We start from the raw sequence: 17,366 nt of genomic DNA on the forward strand, positions 1-17,366 counted from the left end.
ACTCAATGTGAACAACAATTTGAAGTCAAGAGGGATAAAGAGAATATTTTTCATAATAGTACAAGATCAGGAATTGAGAAAGAGCAAAAATTTGTAGTTATTCATATACAGTGCATTCAGAAAGTATTGAGACCCCTTAACTTTTTCCACATTTTTTTACCTTACAGCCTTATTCTAAAATGGATTAAATTCATGTTTTTAATCATCAATCTACACACAATACCCCATAATAAAAAAGCAAAAATAGGTGTTTAGAAAATTTTGCAAAGTAATTAAAAAGAAATAACTGATATATCACATTTACATAAGTATTCAGACCCTTTACTCAGTACTTTGTATAGGCACCTATTACAGCCTTAAGTCTTCTTGGGTATGACGCTACAAGCTTGGCACACCTGTATTTGTCTAATTTCTCCCATTCTTCTCTGCAGATCCTCTCAAGCTCCATCATGTTGGATGGGGAGCGTCGATGCACAGCTATTATCAGGTACCTCCAGAGATTTTCAATTGGGTTCAAGTCCGGGTTCTGGCTGGGCCACTCCAGGACAATCACAGACTTGTCACGAAGCCACTCCTGCATTGTCTTGGCTGTGTGCTAAGGGTCATTGTTCTGTTGGAAGGTGATCCTCCGCCCCAGTCTGAAGTCCAGAATGCTCCGGAGCAGGTTTTCATCAAGGATCTCTCTGTACTTTGCTCCGTTTATCTTTCCCTCGATCCTGACTAGTCTCCTAGTTCCTGCCGCTGCTTCCACCATGCTTCACCATAGGTATGGTATTAGCCGGGTGATGTGCGGTGCCTGGTTTCCTCCAGATATGATGCTTGGCATTCAGGCCAAAGAGTTTAATCTTAGTTTCATCAGACCAGAGAATTTTGTTTCTCATGCTCTTTGGCAAACTCCAAGCAGGCTGTCATGTGCCTTTTACTGAGGAGTGGCTTCCGTCTGGCCACTACCATAAAGGCCTGATTGGTGGGGTGCAGCAGATATAGTTGTCCTTCTGGAAGGTTCTCCCATCTCCACAGAGGAAGTCTGGAGCTCTGTCAGAGTGACCATCAGGCTCTTGATCACCTCCCTGACCAAGGCCCTTCTCCCCCGATTGCTCAGTTTGGCCGGGCGGCCAGCTCTATGAAGAGTCCTGGTGGTTCCAAAGTTCTTCCATTTAAGAATGACGGAGGCTACTGTGATCTTCGGGACCTGCAATGTTGCAGAAATTGTTTTCTACCCTTCCCTAGATCTGTGTCTCGACACAATCCTGTCTCAGAGGTCTACGGATAATATCTTCATAGCTTGGTTTTTGCTACGACATGCACTGTCAAGAGTCAAGAGAGTCAAGAGTCAATTTATTTTTGTCATTTGGACCCCTAGAGGTCCAAACGAAATGCCGTTTCTGCAGCCATACATTACACACAAATAGACCCAGACACAACTTAATTACAATTTAACATAAACATCCATCACATAGCTGTGATGGAAGGCCAAAAAAACTTATCTCTCCACTGCACTCTCCCCCCCCCGATGTCAGAGTCAAAGTCAAAGCCCCCGGCTGGCGATGGCGATTGTCCCGCGGCCATTGAAGCCACGCCGGGTGGTGCGAGGTCGCACACCGGGTCTTGGTGTTGGAGCCCCTGGTGTGCGCTCGTAAAGTCCCGCAGCCGTTCCAGCCGCGCGGGGCAATGGTGTTAGGCCCCGCTCCAGGAGCTCTTCGACCCCGCAACTCGGGCGGGAGAATTCGCCGTTGCAGGAGCCCCGAAAAGCGGTCTCTCTCCAGAGGAGCCGCGGGCTCCCGGCGCCGCTCTCCGCAGACCCGCAGCAGCAGCCTCCGCATCAACAGCAGCCCCCGACTCAGCAGCAGCAGCCTCCGACTCCGCAGCAGCCTCCGACTCCGCAGCAGCCTCCGACACAGCAGCAGCCTCCGACTCAGCAGCCTCCGACTCCGCTGGAGCAGCAGCAGCAACCCGCTCCGGACTCGACCAGCCCCGCGACGGCGACGGTGAGTAGCACCAGAGTCCCCGGCTTCCTCCTGTTGGAGGCCGCTCCTCGTTACGGCCCCAACGACAATGGAAACCCGACGAGAAAAGGTCGGGTCTCCAGTGCAGGGAGAAATTAAAAAAGTTTCCCCCCCCCTCCCACCCCCCCCCCACCCCCCCACACACACACCCCAACAAAAAAGAACAAAAACTACATTAAAACACAGACAGAAAATAATAAAAACGCGGACAGGCTGCAGAGGCCGCTGCTGGCCAGAGCCGCGCCGCCTACCGAATGGGACCTTATATAGACAGGTGTGTGCCCTTTCAAATCATGTACAATCAATTTAATTTACCACCGGTGGTCTCCAATCAAGTTGTGGAAACATCTCAAGGATAATCAATGGAGACAGGAGGAACCTAAGCCCAATTTTGAGTGTCATAGCAAAGGGTCTGAATACTTATGCAAATGTGATATTTCAGTTATTTATTTTTAATTACTTTGCATAAATTTCTAAACACCTGTTTTCGCTTTTTTTAAATTATGGGGTATTGTGTGTAGATTGATGATAAAAAAAATTAATCCATTTTAGAATAAGGCTGTAACGTAACAAAATGTGGAAAAAGTGAAGGAGTCTGAATACTTACTGAATGCACTGTACGTTGGTTAGATTGCAGTTATTTTTAAAAAGCTAACTAGAATGGCTAAATGAATTTAAACTTGATTTCAAAGTGAATGAAATACACAAGTAAGGAACGGACATAAAATTTGTGCAAAGCTGTGGTCAAAAGACACTGCAAGTACTGCCACCAGTTTATGAACCGCAATAAAAATCTATTGATTTAGTTTAGTTTAGAGATATTGCAAGGAAACAAGCCACTGAGTCCATGCCAGCCATTAATTATCCATTCACACTAGTTTGGCATGATCCGATTTTTTCACCCTCTCCCTGCACATTAGGGCTAATATACATAGGCCATTTAACCTACAAACCTACACGTCTTCGGGATGTGGGAGGACACCACGTGGTCACAAGGAGAATGTGCAAACTCCACACATTTTGTACCTGACATCAGGATAAAACCTGTGTCTCTGATGCTGTGAGGCAACAGCTCCAACACCTGTGCCACCCTAAGTTTATTATTATAGAGTGCAGAGTATAGCTTTATCAGAACAATCCTGATATTTAAAGTTAATTTATGAACACAAATTGCATTAATATACGTTGCAGAAAGGTGGATGCATGACCTAAAACCATAACAGGAATTGCCAGTGTGCAGTATAATTATTTCCGCTGGTGACACATTCCAGATCGAAGGTGCAACTCGTAACTAAGGCATTTAGAAATGAAACCATTACATGTGTTTACACAGCTGATGTTGGAAACTTGGAACCATCTTTCCTGACTGAAATAGTCAAGTTTGGCATTCATAGATTTTAGTTAAGTAAGTGTAGCAAGGAATCTGATATGTAGGGGTTTTGCGTTTCCCTTTATTTCCCTTCGGGCCCAACTGCCCGAGTTATTCTCTCCCTTGTCAGAGGGTCAAACGGCCACCACTCCACTCGAGCGGTTTCCAAGAGAGAGAATACAACAAAAGGGATTCCCCTAGGTTCTAGACCTCGGAATTATGGTGGGATATGATAAAAGGTTGAATTGACCAGAGTGCGCTGATGAGGGAAAACAGAAACCAAGATGGACTCAAAGCAAGTCTAAAATTTACAGGCTTTATTAAACAATGAGAAATCGAATCTCACCAACAATACATAATACGTGGCTAAACTTATGCTTTAAATTAAGACTATGGACGTAAAACTATCGGGCACATCGTAAAACTTACTTTACACACTTTTACTTCCCCTTACCCCTTTCTCCTCACTCTCTATACTATTTCGGGAATTTCACCAGGTCACTGGGATACTTACAGTTTGGGCTCACGAGCCGTCCAGCAGAGCAGAAAGAGAGAGAGAGTTCTGGCTTGACTCCTGTTTTTATACCTGAGCTTACTTTGAAACCCCCAGGTGGTCCTCTGGATGAAAAGGGTTCTTTTGATGATACCCAGTTTCGATCTGGCATGGACAATAGGCTTCCGATGATAAGGGGCTTGCTGATATCATGATCCCTCAGCCTGATCGTTATCCCATCGCCTGGACGGGCTCCTATTGTCTCGATGGATGGGTCATCCTGCTGAGGCTTGGTTCCTTCCTTTGTGTATCCAAGATAATCTTGTTATCTCCGTCTCAGCCTTTCCTCCCCACACCATTCGCCCAGTTGTTTGATGCCAAAGTCCACATGCCAGACAGGTTTGTGGATTGGGGGGTTTTCCATTGCAGCAAGCAAATTTGTCTTTTTAAAATGTCCATGTCCTTATCCGAGTTTTTCCATGATTTTGGAGGATTTGCCCCAATAACTTACAGATATAAGGAACAATAATTTGTGGGTGGCATGGTGGCGCAGCGGTAGAGTTGCTGCCTCACAGCGCCAGAGATCCGATCCTGACTACGGGTGCTGACTGTACAGAGATTGTACTTTATTCCTGTGACCTGCGTGGGTTTTCTCCAGGATCTTACCTTTCCTCCCACACTCCAAAGACGTACAGGTTTGTAGGTTAATTGGCTTGGTGTATATGTAAATTGTCCCTAGTGTATGTAGGATAATGTTAATATGCGGGGGATCGCTGGTCGGCGCAGACTCAAGGGACCGGAGGGCCTGGTTCAGCATTGTATCTTAAATTAAATTAATCAAATTTCGAACAGAACAGAATAAAAGCATACAAAAAATGAAACAGCATACAAAAAATAAAACAAGAATATTTATAAAGTGTCATAAACAATATCTATAAATAAATGAAATCGTATGTGTCCGAAAAGGAGCAGGAAGAAGCCAAAGCTCATTAATTCCCACCCCTTATTCAACTGCTTATAATTATCTTATGCAAATTTAGCAGCTATATGTACACCATATGTACACCAGCAGCTATATGTACACCAAATTATTTACATTTATACACAAATCAAATATTTACAAAATCATACAAAAAAAGAGCTAAAAAAAGAAAAAAAGAAAAGAAAACAGTATACAGTATCTCATAGACATCTATACAACCCATCACCCTATAATCACCCTTCCCAATACAATCAATATAACAAATATCCCACTCACAATCACCTATTCTCATCCCAATATCCTTTTAAAAAAGTGTTTTGTACATCTTTTTAAACTGAATTATGTTTGTGCTAAGGTTTATCTCCTGTTCCAGACCATTCGATAGCATATTGAAAATATTCTGAAAGTAATAATCACAATCTTCTGATCAATTTGTTGACCTTTATCTATCTGCAACTGAGTTACAAAAACTCATGTGATAACAGGAAATAATAAGAAATAGGGTGTGAAAGAATATTCGCACAATGCCCCAGCCAGTGTGGGAGCAATGTGTATGAAACTACTGCACATTGTATGGAATAGAACACACCACCAAAGTCAACATCAATATGTTACAGTTATTTAAGACTTGTCGTGAGGATTACTGCCCTATGGTGCTTTACGGATGTATAATTACACATAAGAACGAGAATTTCAAATTGGAATTAACAGCAACTGGGAGTTAATTTCAGTCAACACTGACAAAAGCAATGGTGAGCAGAACTTTTCATGCAGAATTTGGTTGTGCTGAGATTGTACAGATTGAAGGGTGGAGGCTGCCAAGGATAACATTGGAATAATGTAAAATAGACACAAAATTCTGGAGTAACTCAGCGCGATAGGCAGCATCTCTGGAGAGAAGGAATGGGTGATGTTTCGGGTCGAAGGGTCTCTGACCTGAAACATCACCCATCCCTTTTATCCAGAGTCATTCCAGCATTTTGTGTCTATCTTCAGTTTAATCCAGCATTTGCAGTTCCTTCCTACTTTGGAATAATGTCATCTGGACATGTCCAAAGCTGTGGATGTGGACAACATGACAGCACTTTTTCACACAGAAGGTGGTATGTGTAGCAATGTTACAAAATTTTGAGATTTAGAATAGAATAGAATAGAATAGAATAGAATAGTTTCTTTATTGTCATTGTAACATGGGCCATGTACAACGAAATTTAAAATGTCAGCCAGTCAGTGCAGCATTCAAACATTTCTAAAGCTAACGAAACATCCACGGTAAAATAATAAAGATAAGCAAATAAATAAAAATCACAGACAAAGCACGCATACACACCCAACCCTCCATCCTTCTGTCGATTTCACCGTTACCACAGTCCCTTAGTCTGTATCGCCCCTGCGTTCCTTGGCGGCCACATTTAGTGCTTTTATAGCAGTGGGGTAAAAACTGTTTTTTAGTCTATTTGTCCTTGTCCTTGTGGATCTGTACCGTCTGCCTGACGGCAACAGTTCAAACAGGGAGTGTCCGGGGTGGGAGATGTCCTTTATTATATTCTGGGTTTTTTTGGTGCAGCGGGAACTGTGTAGGTCCTCCAAGGTAAGGAGAGGGCAGCCGACAATCCTCTGGGCGTTGTCAATGGCCCTCTGGAGCGCTTTCCTCTGAGCCGCTGTGCAGCTGGTGTACCACACGCATACACAGTATGTTAGTATGCTCTCAATGGAGCACCGATAAAAGGACAGCAGCAGCCTCTGAGTGATGTTGTTCTTCCTGAGCACCCTCAGGAAGTGCAGTCTCTGCTGGACCTTTTTCAGCAGCGCAGTGGTGTTCACGCTCCACGTCAGGTCCTCCTCAATGTGGATTCCCAGGAAGCGGAAATCCGCCACCCTCTCTACACAGTCCCCTCTGATGGTCAGTGGTACCATGTCCGTTTTGTTTTTCCTGAAGTCTATTATTACCTCCTTCGTCTTTGAGGTGTTGAGGAGCAGGTTATTTTCTTCGCACCACAATGTCAGCTGCTCCACCTCATCCCGGTAGGCGTACTCGTCCCCCGCGGAGATGAGTCCCACCACTGTAGTGTCATCCGCAAATTTGACAATGGTGTTGCTGTGGTGGGCGGGGGTGCAGTCATGCGTGTAGATGGTGTAGAGCAGGGGGCTCAGTACGCAGCCCTGTGGAGAGCCGGTACTGAGGCTGAGGGCCGTGGATGTGTGATGGCCCACTCTGACTCTCTGGCTTCGACCCGACAGGAAGCTATTTATCCACGTACAGGTGGAGTGTGGAAGTCCCAAGTCCCCCAGTTTGTCCACCAGTTTGTGGGGAAGGATAGTATTAAAAGCAGAGCTGTAGTTGATTTAAAAAATCAAGTCTGCAATTTATCCCATCAGATAAAGCATAACAATAAGTTTAATTTGACACATAATTCACTTTCATATCTCAAGTAATAAAAAAGTTATGGCCATTTTCATACTCGGAAATTAGCATCTTGTTCCCTATTGATTTTCTATGGACATTACAAAAAAGCTGTGATCGTGGACAGTCAAAAGCACATACCCTTCTTAAAAATTAAGAGAACTGAATGAAATTTTCAGTTATCATAGATTGAACCATTCTGAAACAAATATAAAATAATCTAACTTGGATGACCTGAAATTAAAGCATATAATTAGTTAGTTACCCAATTGTAGCTAATTTCAAACTTCAATTTACTAGATCTAAACATCTATCCATTTCTTAATAAATGATTAACATTTTTAAATAGCCCAAGTGTCCAAATAATATTCACAAATAATTCACAATAAAACGTGATTTTTAAATCTCATTTACATCAATTTATAGGCCAAATGGAAGGAATTTAGTGTTCAATTGCTGTAAATTAAAGTCAATTTAAATCGGCTTTCTAGTGGGTTCATGTGGAACGCGCTGGTTTAGAACGTTCACATTGCGCTAGATTTATGCCCTCAAATGCCCAGAAAAATACTGCGGGATATAAAGAGCCCAAAATGAATTACTCGCTATAGAAAACTTTAATTACAGGGTTATATACATGCCCCATTTAATGTAAAAATAAGGTACATACCTTTAATTGTTTGCTTTATAAAACCCTGGGGCTGCGAGAGGTTGCGGAGTGAGATAGTGGTTTTTAAATTACTCTAAATATTTTACAAGGCCATAAAAACTAATAATACCTTTTGCGACGGGGTCTTTCAGCGATTTTCCGTTATTGATTTACTAGGCTGAACATTTTCGATTGCAACAGCCTAGTAAAAATCGCGTTTTAAACCCGCCCCCTCTAAACAGCGCCAAAATCACACACAAGGGGTGGGGCAGATGCTCAGCCACGATTCAGGTAGGTTTTGTAACATACCTAGTATGTGTATGGAAAGAGCTGTCTAAAGAAGTGGTTGCGGCAGATACAATATTTAAAAGATATTTGGACAGGTACATGGATAGGAAGGTTTAAAGGGATATGTGTCAAACACAAGCAAATATGACCAATGGCTATCTATATCAGCATGGATGACTTGGGCCAAAGGACCTGTGGTCTATGTTGCATGGCTCTACGACTGATGGAGTCAAGGATCAAAGTGTTTAATTGTCAAATGTACCAAAAAACAAACAATTAAATTCTCTCTTGCAGCAGCATAACAGGTCTGCAAATACAGTCCTCACAGATAACATAATTGGCAATCCAAAGTTCAATAAATTAAAAAAAACAATGTTAGTGCAAAAAAAAGCCTGAAGTCCCTAGTGCAACTGAGATACTTCACAATTTAGTTGGTGTTTGGAGTGTTTATGAGCCGATGGTTGTGAGAGGAAGCTGTTTGTGAACTTGGAGATCAGGGTTTTCCAACCTTCTCCTCGATGGCAGGAGTGAAATGAGAGCATGGCTAAGGTGGTGTGGGAACTTGAAGATACTGGCTGCCTATTTTGAAGCAGCACTTCATATAGATCCCTTCAATAGTGGGAGGTCAGTACCCATGATGGACTGGGCAGTATACAGCACTTGTTGTCATTTTCATTCCACACTGTTAAAGTTGCCGAACCAGGCTATGATGTAACCAGTCAATATGCTCTCTACCGTACATCTGTAGAACTTCAAGAGAGCATTTGTTGACATACCAAAATTCTTAATCTTTTAGTTTAGTTTAGATATATAGTGCGGGAGCAGGCCCTTTGGCCCACCAAATCCCGGCTGACCCGCAATCCCCGCACACTAACACTATCCAAGAGCCACTAAGGACAATTTTACAATTTACCAATGAACCTACAAACCTGTACGTCTTTGGAGTGTGGGAGGAAACCAGAGATCCCAGAGAAAACCCACGCAAGTCACGATGAGAACGTACAAACTACGTACAGACAGCACCCGTAGTCAGGATCGAACCGCATTGTAAGGCAGCAACCCCCAGCAATGTTGGGGGTCTGGAATGCTCTGCTAGGGGCGGTAGTGAAAGGAGATACTATAATGGTGTTTAAGAGGATTAGATTATAAGACTATAAGATATAGGATCAGAATAAGGCCATTCGGCCATCGTCAGCTTTGCCATTCGATCATGGCTGATCTATTTTTTCCCCCTCAACTCAGCCTTTTCCCTCTTCTTCAGCCTTTTCCTCATCATCTTTGATGCCCTTACTAATCAAGAACCTACAAATCTCCACTTTAAAAATATTCAATGTGTGGTCCTTCACAGCTATATGTGGCAATGAATTCCACAGAATCACCACCCTCTGGCTACTGAAATTCCTCTTCATCTCCATTCCAACGGTACATCCTTTTATCCTGTGGTTGTGCCCTCTGGTCCTCGACTCTCACACTTCCTCTCCCCATCGACTCTATCCAGACATTTCATTAGTCGGTATGTTTCAATGAGATCCTCCCCCCATCCTTCTAAACTCTTGCGAGAAAGATGTTTAGATAGGCACATGAATATGCAGGGAAAGGAAGGAGTTGGATCACATGCAGAGGAGATTAACCTGGCACCATGTTTAGCACAGATGTTGCGGGCAAAAGGCCTGATCCTGAGATGTACTGTTCTATGTTGTTCCAAGAGGAGCAGGAGACATTCTCTCAGCAGGAATTGATTTGCGCTACAGTTGTTTATAGATAAAATTTACCTGAACCTCAGTAAATAACAAGTTCAAGTCAGCTGCACATCCGCAAGGCATATCACTGAAATCCTCAACTGCTACAGGCCTACTACAACCTCTGAACAGAATAAGGACAGTTTATTCAGTAATGTTCAAGGCTAATGTGGCTGCCTAATTCATGCCAAGTTGGAGCTGGAGATACATTCATACAGTCTGTCATTTATTTTTGTACAAGGGAGCTTGCTCGGAATGTCTGGTCAAAAATGACTAATTGTTTTTCATTCTTTCTTGCCAGAGATCACCCGATGGAAAGAATATACAACTTTACGAGGGCTTCAGGGATCTGCATGATCAAACACATATTTTGGATCATGGGTGCCATGCCATTTATTCCTGACATTGGAACTGTTGGCAATCTCACCTCCTCACCATTCAGCTGGTGAGTAATGTAGACCAATGCCTGATAATTAGCTGCCATCATGAAGCCTTGATTCTGCTTCTGCCCACTGTGCCAACAACATTTGAGCCATCCTGGAAAACCATTGACAACAAAGTTAATATTTCCTGAATGCTACCTTTGCATACAACATATTTGCATTGGTATCGGTATCCATTTATTTTGACACATGTACCGAAATACAGTGAAAAGCATTTGTTTACATGCTGTCTGAATTAAATCAGATAATACTATACATGAATACAATCGAGCAATACACTAGTACAACAGGTAGAGCAAAGAGAAAGCTACCAGAGTGCAAAATATTGTTTCCAGTATTGTAGCATTAGAGTTTAGTATAGCTTAGTTTAGTTTAGTTTAGTTTAGTTTAGTTTAGTTTAGTTTAGTTTAGTTTAGTTTAGTTTAGTTTAGTTTCAATATGCAGCGTGGAAATAGGCCCTTTGGCCCACCAAGTCTGCGCTGAGCAACAATCTCCATACACTAGCACTATCCTACACACTAAGAAACTAGGGACACCGGACAGTTTACAATCGTTACCAAAGCCAATTCCAAAGAAATTTCATAGGAAAAGTCCAATGCCCACAATGAAGTAGGATGGAGGATTGGCACTATACAACAGCTTATGGGAGAAGTATACAGAAGTCTAATAACAGAGTGGAAGAAGCTGTTTCTGAGTCTGTTGGTGCGTGCTTTCAAGCTTCTATATCTTCTTGCCGACAGGAACAGTGGGAAAAAGCAATGACCAGCGTGAGAAAGGTCTTTACCATTTTATTTTCTTCCCATTCCTGTCACAAAGCCATACTGTTTTTTGCAATTGATAGAGAAGGCATAAACATCAGTGTGTTCAAATATTCCTTTCACTTGGTGGATTGTTGTAGTGGAATCCTTGGAAAATTTAACAGGGTTGATTTTAAGATTCCTGGTGGTTTACTTCATGTAATTATTCCATTCTGGACAAACAGGCTGCTTGGAAGCTGCAGGTAAAATCATAGCAATATTGTTTTTTTAAGCATGAAAATGCTGTTTTCTGTATTGTTTGTATTATCATGCTATACATGACAGTAACATTAATGTAAATGTTTCACTGACACTCAAGTTGCACTGAGAGCTCAGAAATTCAACATGTAATTAGTTTGTTAGAGATATTTTTGCATGTCTAAATGCATTCTGAAGATAAAATTGGAAAAATGGGCAATCACAATTTTTCATCAATACCTCGACGGATCACAGGAAGAGACTATAACAATGATCCACCATAATGAAATGTGAAAAACAAAATATTTATTTAGGTACAATACAAAGAGATTGATGCTCTGGTAATGAGGCTTCCTCACCCAATCACAAGTAATTAGTTCTATTTTGCAGGAAGCAACTGCAGATGCTGGTTTAAAACGAAGATAGACACTAAAAAGTTCGAGTAACTCAATGGGTCAGACAGCATCTCTGGAGAAAAGGAATAGGTGACGGCACGGTAGCGCAGCGGTAGAGTTGCTGCGTTACAGCTATTGCAGATCCGAAGACCTGGGTTCGATCCTGACTATGGGTGCTATCGTGTACGGAGATTGTACGTTCTCCCCGTGATCGTGTGGGTTTTCGCCAAGATCTTCAGTTTCCTCCCACACTCCAAAGACATCATGTTTGTAGGTTAATTGACTTGGTACAAGTTTAAATTGTTCCTAGTGTGTATAGGATAGTGTTATTGTGCAGGGTGGGCCGAAGGACCTACAGATAATTCTGTATTTCTAATCTGAACTTAAAGGTGACGTTTTGGGTCTAGACTGAAGAAGGGACTCAACCCGAAATGTCACCTATCCATTTTCTCCGGAGATGTTGTCTGACCAACTGCGTAACTCGAGCTTTCTGTGTCTATAATTAGCTCTATTGGTTGATTTCATTAATTAATGACAGCCTGTCATTATTGCAATGGAGTTCATCATCCAGCTTTGCCCAAGCTCAATAATTTTACTTCGGAGTCACGTGAGTGATTCCGTGAAGAACCCGCCCAGTGCGCAGTTGCGGCATTATCGCACAGCTGTGCAAACGCGGCCAGCGGGAGGCGGCGCTCCCGCAAACCAAGGAACGTTAGGTAAGTACCTACCTTAATCGGGCCTTGTGGTTTTTTGCTCCAGGGGGCGCAAAGCAGCAGAGGAAGTGGCCCCCGTTCGACTCCAGCGAAGGAGCCGACAGTGGAGGGGGATAGGCGCAAACGGGACCGCACACGCTGCGGACCACAGACAGAGAGCTGCGCTGATGCCGGTCCGCTGAACAGCTGTTTGGTTAACAGCAGCGGACCGGAGGGAAATTTAAAAACCCGACCGGCAGCCCTGCAGACTCCTGACAAGGAGAATCGCCGCCCGGGAACCGCTACAATGCCGCCTAAAAAACGGCAGGCAGCCTCTAACTACAGGTAAGACAAAAGCTTACCAAAAATATAGGTTCTACAGGAACCAACTTCCTCCAATACTGGAACAGGCTGGAGACAGCAAAAACAAGTATGTCTGTCTCCCCAAGTCAGAGGAGGTCATGGAGTTACAAAACCTCCAGGAAAACGAGGGGTCACTGGCTGAATGCCAAGGGAGCTGACACTCCTACCCCAGTGTTATTGCACTAGCCATCTCCCTTGTCGAGGGATTGATGCGACAACGGAGTTTGAGCTATGTCTCCTCCAATTCATAGCACACCAGACTGCCAATCACCCCCCCCCCCCCCCCCCCCCCCCCCCCCCCCCCACCCCCCCCGGACACTTATTTTTTTTTTTTATTCAAATCGTTTGCTATGTCGCTCTTCAAGGGAGATGCTAAATGCATTTTGTTGTCTCTGTACTGTACACTGACAATGACAATTAAAATTGAATCTGAATCTGAATCTGAATCTGACCCTTTTGCTCCCTCTTTTGAGGCTAGCTAAGGAGGCCAGGGCTGGGCTGGCTTAAACGCTGGGCAGGCGGACGAGAACAGGAGTATGCCAGGGGAGCAGGATCAGGAAGAGCTGCTGGGTGTCGTGGGCCACTACATTGCTCCTCCACGCGACCATCTTCCCAAACAAAGCCCTGCAGGAGTAGGCCTTTCTAGAGGCAAATCTGCAGGCAGCTGGTTCAGCAGACTCGCAGACAAGAGCTAAAAGCAGCGAATTCTGAAGCTCCTAACAGAAGGGTCGAGGTGTCACCGCCTTTGCTCGTTTCCACGGATCATACTCACCTGGCAGGCGAGACGCCATGATCACCAAGGTGGTTCTCCCAGGATGAGGCTATCCCGTTGCACTTCGAGTGTGCTGACGCCTAAGATGTTCCCAAATTTGGGATACTCGACTGACGTTTGTGCATATAAGACCTGCCCTCAACCCCAAATATACGGGGCTATGCAAACCGCTGCTGCGGGAAGAGAGGCAGCTAAACCTGTGCGCCTCATGAGGGCAGGCCATGGAACGAGCAGAACATCGCATCCAACACCCAGCTGGCAGCACCCCTCGGCATCCACCAGCAAATATCAAACAAGGACTGGTGAAAGCCTGGCGACCGCTTCACATTACCCCCAAAGTTCTTTTTAGACAGGGGCCCAGAACGGAGCCGTGGGAAAACGCGCCGCCCCACCGACAGCACCAGCATACCAGCAAAACTAAGCCTTCATGAAAAAACAATGAACATGGAGGTAGGTAGTCTGGTTCCTCCCAGTTTACACAAAATAAGGGTGCTCTACTAACTGCGAGGGGGGGGGGGGGGGGGCATTTACACTTGTTGATAAAAGCATGGGGTGCTGTCACAAATAACTAATATATACTCAACAGTATTAGTGGATAAAAACGAATTCAAATTGGGCATATTACCGCCAGTTCAGCAATGCGCCCAAAGGGCATTTTCTCCCTCTAAGAAAGAGAAGCGAGAAGGTCAAGCTGAACTAGAAAGGCTCATTACAAAACGGATCATGGGAGTAAACATGAACCATTGGAATTTGTATCAAATATATTCACCAAAACTACAAAAGATGGTGAATGTAGCATCATCATTGACCTAATATCATTAAATAAATCTGTTGAGTATATACACTTTAAGATGGAAACGTTTTTTGTCACTGCCAGACATCTGATCTCCAAAGGATACCTATGGCAAGCATTGATATGGAAGATGCATGCTATCTTATACCCATACACTAGGATCATTGTAGATACCTAAAAAAAGTATCTGGATAGGGCAACTATGGGAGTATAGAGCATTCCCAATGATCTAACCTCAGCCCTAAACTAATTACAAAAATATTAAAAATAGCCATGAAAATATTAAGAAAACAAGCATAATCATGGCATATATTGGATGATATCCTCATATTAGGGGAAACAAAGGAATTAGCTGTGGCAGCAGTTCTAGCTACGAAACAGCTTCTTAAAGCACCGAGGTTCATCCCACACCCAGATAAACCAAAATTGATGCCGTTAACTACCATGGATTATCGGGGCTTCAATATCAATTGTATCCATATGACTGTCACTTTGCCAAGGTGCTCGGGTCACTATAATCAAATCATGAATGTACCCACTGAAGCTATATCACAATTACAGTGGTGGGCAGACAATGTTTGGCATAGTTTTCAGCCCTATTATTATCACCAATCCTAACTTGGTTATTAAAAACCGATGCCTGTACTTTAGGCTGGGGAGCAACTAACTCCATATCCAGCACAGGTAACAGATGGACCAATTCAGAATCATCGTTACTACACACACCGGGCATCAACTATTTGGGATTGGTGATCACCTATTGGGTTAAAAAGCATATGCATTTCAAATGCAGCACGTACATATGCGGTTACGGATTGATAATACTATGGTGGTGGCGTATATCAACCATATGGGGAGCATAAAATCATTATCGTGCAACAAATTGGTCAAACAGATCTGGCAATGGTGTGTCAAAAGACATTTTAACTATCAGCTGCCTATTTCCTAGGAAGCTAGAACACTGTGGGAGACACCACGTCACGGGGGAAAATTTATGATAACATTGTATAGATGTCAAACCCAAAATATCTGCTAAAGGTATTAAGCAGTTTGAACGCCAGATATCAATTTGGTTGCACAAGACGGAATCACCAGTAACCTATGTATGTGACTTAGGAACCAGATCAGAGGCAGCAGCGATAGATGCCTACACGCTGGAAGGGGGAATTTCTGCTTTGCTTTCCTCCCTTCTGCCTCATCAGTCGGGCACTTTGCAATACAGATGGAATCTGTCTCCGAGATATTGAACGTGCCCGACCGGCCTACATAGCCATGGTTCCCAGTTCATCACGACATGGTGGGCGAGTCACCTATGGATTTCCCTAGTGGACCATGGTTGCTGACTCAACCCAGTATCAGGCATAAGCCACCCATGCCATAAAAACATCAAACTCCTGGGTGTAGGTTTTGAATAGACCTTACCAGGGACTGGGATTATCCAAATAAACCATTACCACCATGTCGGTATCCCTGCGAACAGTCACCAAGAGAAACATGGGAAAAATACTGCCACGACGCAGGGACAACATACCAAACTATTCAACCACTGACGTATTGGAGTCCTGGACCATCTACACCATGATGAAAAGGTGAGTTACAGTGCCGTAAATACAGCATGAAGCGCCTTGTCTGCTTATCTAAAACAGTAGGACAGCAGAGCATGGAATCCCATCCACTGAAGATAAACTTATGAAGGGCAATTATAATAATAAGCCCCAAAAACCCAGGTATACCCATGTATGGGATATCGGTGTGATATTGACATATCTCAGAGAATGGCACCAGCCAGATCCCTCAGTCTTGCTCAATCTATGTTAAAAACGCTCATGCTTATGGCTCGTATACACTCACAGAGTCCAGTCACTCCATAAAACTAGACTGGATAACATGGTGATTACCCCAGACGCATCACGTTCATCATTCTAGGTCTGGTAAAAACCTAACTCGCAGGTATATGGGACTAGGCGAGATTATGTGTTCGGCACGGACTAGAAGGGTCGAGATGGCCTGTTTTTCCCGTGCTGTAATTGTTATATGGTTATATGGTTATATGGACCAGGAACACCCAATTCACTGGTGGGATTCCGGGCCTACCCACCAGAGTCCAGGTTGAGCGTGGTGACCCATCTACAACAATATATAGACACAACCCACAATCTTAGAGGGAGAGGAAAGCCTATGGGTCAACCACAGAAACCCCAAGACGGGGTAACGAGCCAAACCACTTCAAGGTGGCTCAAACAGGTACTGAAAGCTGCCGGAATAGATAATAATACATTTAAATCCCATTCCACTAGGGCAGCATTGATATCAGCGGCTCAACGAATGGACATCCCGGTGGACCACATTCACAATACGGCAGGATGGTCAAGGGAAACGACGTTCAGAACATTTTTTATTGTAAACCGTTGAGAAGCCTGATTTTATTGCAGAAAGAATATTACAAACTGCAAATATTTAATTTAAGCTCAGGGGAGCTATTTATGTTGTTATTGTTAACAAATACCTTTCTGTTTCTTGAGAAAGCAGATCCATTGGTTGATTACGATAACAATTCCTCCCTTAAAAAACTTCGGCAGTGAGTGAAATAAAAACTGTTACATGGTTTGAAATCACAGACCTTTGAAATCTTCACGGAATCACTCACATGACTCCGAAGTAAAATAGTAAGATTAAACGAGTACTTACCAGTATGAAGTTTGATCTGTATTTTATGAGGAGTTACGATGAGGGATTACGTGCCCTCTGCTCCCACCCTCAATATATAGATCAAACTAATAAACTGATGTCTCACTGATCTTTACTATGTTACTTCAAATATTGTGTCTATCCTGTGATTCCACATCGCTGCTTCGAAGTATGCCGCAACTGCGCACTGGGCGGGTTCTTCACGTAATACCTCACCGTAACTCCTCATAAAATACAGATCAAACTTCATACTGGTAAGTACTTGTTTAATCTTACTATTCTTTTGAGTATTTTTTTC

The 17,366-nt window shown here is 43.4% G+C and overlaps 1 pseudogene; it reads left to right on the forward strand.

The window, feature by feature from the left end:
- Nucleotides 1-13,579: 13,579 nt before the first annotated feature.
- Nucleotides 13,580-13,723, forward strand: LOC129705012 (U1 spliceosomal RNA; annotated as a pseudogene).
- Nucleotides 13,724-17,366: the final 3,643 nt, after the last annotated feature.

The sequence above is a fragment of the Leucoraja erinacea genome, chromosome 1 (genome assembly GCF_028641065.1).
Source record: "Leucoraja erinacea ecotype New England chromosome 1, Leri_hhj_1, whole genome shotgun sequence".
In the NCBI taxonomy this organism is placed as follows: Eukaryota; Metazoa; Chordata; class Chondrichthyes; order Rajiformes; family Rajidae; genus Leucoraja; species Leucoraja erinaceus.